Here is a 5989-nt window from a genome sequence, read left to right as displayed (position 1 = left end):
TGTTTCCACAGAAAGCCAGAGGCTATGGATTTGTTCCAGATTAAGATACATCAGGTTTGATCAGCCAAGACCACCAGAAGTTTCTCCGATGACTCTATGGCCCAGATGATCCAACATCCCAGAATGGTTTCAAGGCAACTGGCTCACAGGTTTACACTCATGGACTACTCCATAATCCTAAAATTTTCTTTGTGTCCCCATAAGATACAGCAACCCCCTCCACCACGGAAGTAGTAAGAAAAACTATGTCCAAATTCCCAAAAAAATATCAAGCTGGCTTTGGAGATGGAATTGGCTAACTCCTTCTCTAAACCCAGATATATTGTTAAAAGAAAAGGTTAAGAGATTCTTATGTCCCATATCACAAGAGCCCTCTGATGTGCGACAGAGAAAAACCAATATTTTTATTTAAATCAGGTTGACTATAAATAAGATCTCTTTCTAAAGAAAAAAAGGGGCATAAGATATAGATATAATAGGATGAAAGGGTATATTAATGAACTTCTAAGGAGCAACAACTTGTTTAAGATGTTTTACATTGGTATAGATTTTAGTCTATTGATACAAACTTAAAGTTAATTTTGTTATACTGTCTGTATATTTCTACTCTTGTTTAAGATATTATATTTGCACAGCTCATTTTAAAAATGGAATGGATATTTAAAAAATAGATTAATAATTAGTCATCTATGATAATCATACCCATAGCCATGTTAGTTAAGTCTTCTAGATATATACATAGATATATTTCAGATAGATAGGTAATCTTCAAATACATCAATGACCTAGAGAATATGGCATTTAAAATATTTTTTAAAAAATTTAGACTTTCTGTACAGTGAGACATAACTGCTCCTGGCAGCACAGAATTACTTCAGAGCGGAGGATGGGCATTCATATGGAGTTTATCTTCACCTTGGCAAAAATAGCCATTTGGGCAAGAAACTGTCCTTGCCTGGACTGCTTGATCAACTGGACATTCAGGATCCATAGCAAGGTGACCACTGAACTTTGCTTGACAAAATGGTCCTTCAGGTTCCTGCTTTGCAGAGGAAACTGCCAGACATTCTACAGGACACTGAAAAAATGACCAAGAGACTCTAACCCTATGGGCTGAAGACAAATGCCCCAACTTTACAAAGGAACATTAGGTGACTGTCCAGGCTGCCAACTGTCTCTGTCTACCATGCAAGACTCCTGAAAGTTGCTTGCATCCTTCTCCTGGTTCTCAGGTAATATTATGTTTCTGAGGTCTTTGATGTGGTTGAAGACTAGATAGTTATAATTTTCTCAATTATGATATAAGATAAGTTGGATACAAAACCTTAGACTCACAAATATAAGATAAATAGGATAACTTCTTTAATATTATTACTGTAATTCTTGATTGATGATTGTTTTGTTATTTAAAATTTTAATATATAAAAGTTAAAACTTTGCTTTTTGAAAAAAAGAAAAGGGGAAGTGCTGTGGGATGTTCTGTATGTCAAATGTGTTGCTCTGATTGGTTAAAATAAATAAAGTGCTGATTGGCCAGTAGCCAGGCAGGAAGGATAGGATAGGCAAGACATGCAGGAGGAGAATTCTGGGAAGTGAAGGCTGGGGCAGAGTGATAAGGCCAGCCACCACCATGACAAGGAAGATGTAAGGTAATGGTAAGCCACAAGCCACCTGGCAAAGTATACATTAATAGAAATGGGCTAAATATAAGAGTAAGAGCTAGACAATGGTAGGCCTGAGCTAATGGCCAAGCAGATTAAATAATATAAATGTCTGTGTGTTTATTTACAAGTGGGTTGTTGGAGTAACAGGGCTTGGTGGCACCTGAAGAGAACCTCTCCAACTACACTAGCCCCTTCACAAGCTCTTGAAGTTCATAGATGGGATGGATGAGGGCATGGGCCAAACCACAGCCTTGGGTTGTTGCTGAGTTGGTTATCCCACTAGCTCTCTCTTATCCTCAAATCTAGGATTAGCTCTCTAGGACCAATGTGACTAGATCACCAGTTATATGTATTTAACATCCAGGTGTATGTCTGCTCTCATGGCCTAAGGGCCTGCTCAGGAACACCAACACCACCAGGGACAGCTCTATTGTGTTTTGGGAATAAAAACTACTTTGTCCAATGATGCATCTAGTAGAGGCAGAGGCAGCTCTCTTGTTCCCATGACCTCAGAGACAGCACTCCCACATGCTACAGGCTTTGAGAGGTGTGTGGGGGGATTCTCTCTCTTGCCCACAATACCATACAACAGATTAGGGGCAAGAACGGATCTCTCATAATCACATTCTTGAGGCAGGCTCACCTGTGCCATTGCCAGCACGGTCATCACTACTGTGTTGCCCAGACAAGATTAAGTGCCTACTCTTCTGAGTGTTGCATCTGGTGAGGGTCAGGGGTATCTCTCTCAATCACTGCAGGTGGAAATGGGTAAGACAGGGAGGGCATCTTTTCCTTGCCAACTCCACCACATGACAGATCAGGGTATGGAGTCATCTCTTCCACTCTCAGTCTTTCAGGGCAGGCTTACCCATACCTCTACCATAACAGTCAGCAGTAATATGGTACCCAGGTGAGGTGAAGGACCTGCTCTCCTGAATGCTGCAGCTGGTGAGGGAGGAAGGCCCACTCATCCACTTTCAGGCCCCAGGCCTGCTTTTCTGCCTGCTGCAGACAGCAAGGGGCAAATGGCAAGGGGACATCTTTCCCCTACTTATACCACCACATGACATATGAGTAATACAAAAAGCTCTCCTATCCTCATGCCCTTAGGGTTTATTCACTCTCTCCATTGCCAAAAGAGGCAGCTTTAATATGTTGCCTAGGTTAGGGGAAGGACCTTATCTCTATAGCACTACAGCTGGTGAGATATTGGGTCAAATCATCACTTCTCATGATCTCAGGGACACATCTCCCATCTGCCACAGGGGATGAGGGATGTGGTGGGAGGATATCTCTGCCACACTCAAACCACCATATGACAGAATAGGGGAGGGAAGATATTTCCCATACTCTCATTCTTGGCACTGAATCACCTGCGCACCTGTCAACAGGGACAGCTCTCCTGTGCTGCCTAGAAGAGGATCTCTTCTCACTAGTGCTGCAGTGGTTCAGAGGCTGAGTCAGCTCTCCTGCTAACCTCTGGTGGTGAGGTATAAGTTGGGCGGGCATCTTTCCCTTGCCCATAACACTATATGGCAGACCAGGGAGACAGGACCAGCCATGTGGTGATATGTTATTTGTTCTCTAACTTTGAAAGCCAGAAGGACCTTGACAGATATAATGCACACACTAAGAGACCATGGATGCCAGCCTAGACTAATATACCCAGCAAAACTTTCAATCATCATAGATGGAGTGAACAAGACCATCCAAGACAAAACCAAATTTAAACAATACTTATCCACAAACCCAGCCCTACAGAAAGCACTAGAAGGAAAATTCCAACCGAAGGAAGGCAGATACACCCATGAAAACATACGCAATAGTTAACACCACTGCAATAAACACCAAAGGAAAGAAGTACACACACACTACCACCAAAAAAATAAAAGTAACAACAGGAATGAACAATCACTGGTCATTAATATCCCTTAATTTCAATGTACTTAATTCACCTATAAAAAGACACAGACTAACACAATGGATATGAAAACAGGACCTAACTTTCTGCTGCATACAAGAAACACACCTCATATTCAAAGACAGACACCTCCTAAGAATAAAAGGCTGGGAGTAGATTTTCCAATCAAATGGTCTTAGGAAGCAAGCTGGTATAGCCATCCTAATATCCAGCAAAATAGACTTCAAACTAAAATCAATCAGAAGAGATCATGAAAGACATTACATACTCATTGCAGGAAATATCGAGCAAGATGAAATCTCAAATCTGAACATTTATGCCCCAAAGACAAGGACACCCACATATGTAAAAGAAACATTACTAAAGCTTAAATCACATATAAAACCCCACACATTAATAGTGGGACATTTTAACACCCCACTTTCACCTCTGGACAGATCTGCCAAATTGAAACTTAACAGTGACATAATGGACTTAACTGATGTGATGGCTCAAATGGACTTAATCGATATCTACAGAACATTCCACCCAAACAAAAAAGAATATACCTTCTTCTCAGCATCACATGGAACCTTCTCTAAAATACAGCACATATTTGGCCACAAAGCAAAGCAAATCTCAAAAGATACAAAACAATTGGAATAACCTCCTGTGTTCTGTTGGACCACCATGGTTTAAAGTTAGATTTTAACAACAGAAAAAACTACAGAAAACCTACAATGTCATGAAAACTGAATAATTCTCAACTGAATCACCAATGGGTTAAGGAAGAAATGAAGAAAGAAATTAAGCACTTCCTAGAGATCAATGAAAATGAATACACCGCACACCCAAACTTATGGGAGAGTATGAAAGCAGTGCTGAGAGGGAAATTCATAGTACTGAATGCTCACATAAAGAAGCTGGAGAAATCTCATGCTAGGGACTTGACAGTACACATGAAAGCCCTTGAACAGGAAGAAGCAAAGTCTCCCAGGAGGAACAGATGCCAGGAAATTATCAAATTGAGAGCTGAAAGCAATAAAATAGAAATAAAGAGAACAATAAAAAGGATTAATGAAACAAGGAGTTGGTTCTTTGAGGAGATCAACAAGATAGACAATGCCTTATCCAAACTAATCAAAAGACAGAGAGAGAGCATCCAAACTAACAAAATCAGAAATGAAAAGGGGGACATAACAACAGACAATGAGGAAATCTAGAGAAACATCAGGTCATACTTCAAAAACCTGTACTCCACAAAACTTGAACATCTAAAAGAAATGGATAATTTTCTGGATAGGTACCACATACCTAAGTTAAATCAAGACCAGATAAACCATTTAAATATTCCAATAACCCCTAAGGAAATATAATCAGTCATTAAAAGTCTCCTAACCAAAAAAGCCCTGGACCTGATGGTTTCACTGCAGAATTCTCCAGATCTTCAAAGAAGACTTAATACCCATACTCTTTAAATTGTTCCATACAATAGAAGCAGAAGGTATATTAACAAACTCCTTCTATGAGGCTAAAATTATTCTGATTCCTAAACCAAACAAAGATGCAACAAAGAAAGAGAACTACAGACTGATCTCCCTCATGAACATTAATGCAAAAATACTGAATAAAATTCTGGCAGACTCCAAGAACACATCAAAAAAATTATCCACCATGACCAAGTGGGCTTCATCCCAGGGATGCAAGGGTGGTTCAACATACAAAAGTCCATCAATATAATACACCATATAAACAAACTCAAAGAAAAAAAAACCACATGATCACCTCACTAGATGCAGAAAAGGCATTTGACAAAATCCAACACCGCTTCATGATAAAGGTCTCGGAATGATCAGGAATACAGGGAACATATCTAAACATAATAAAGGCAATCTACTGCAAGCCAACAGCCAACAGCCAACATCAAATTAAATGGAGAGAAACTCAAAGCAATACCACTAAAATCAGGAATAAGGCAAGGCTGTCCCCTCTCCCCATACTTATTCAATATAGTACTTGAAGTTCTAGCCAGAACTATAAGACAACATAAAGAGATTAAGGGGATACAAATTGGAAAGGAAGAAGTCAAGTTCTCCCTCTTTGTAGATGACGTGATAGTACACATGAGTGACACCAAAAAATTCAACCCAGGAAATGATACAGCTAATAAAAACCTTCAGCAACATTGCAGGATACAAGATCAACTCAAAAAAAATCAGTAGCCCTCCTATATACAATAGACAAACAGGCTGAGAAGGATAGAGATACATCACCCTTTACAATATTCACAAATAATATAAAATACCTTGGGTTTATGCTAAGTAAGCATGTAAAGGACCTATATGACAAGAACTTTAAGTCCCTGAAAAAAGAAATTGAAGAAGATGTCAGAAAATGGAAAGATCTCCCATGCTTATGCCTAGGC

Source organism: Onychomys torridus, unplaced genomic scaffold, assembly GCF_903995425.1.
Source record: "Onychomys torridus unplaced genomic scaffold, mOncTor1.1, whole genome shotgun sequence".
In the NCBI taxonomy this organism is placed as follows: Eukaryota; Metazoa; Chordata; class Mammalia; order Rodentia; family Cricetidae; genus Onychomys; species Onychomys torridus.
The sequence above is the reverse complement of the archived record's forward strand: the minus strand, read 5'-3'. Positions refer to the sequence as shown.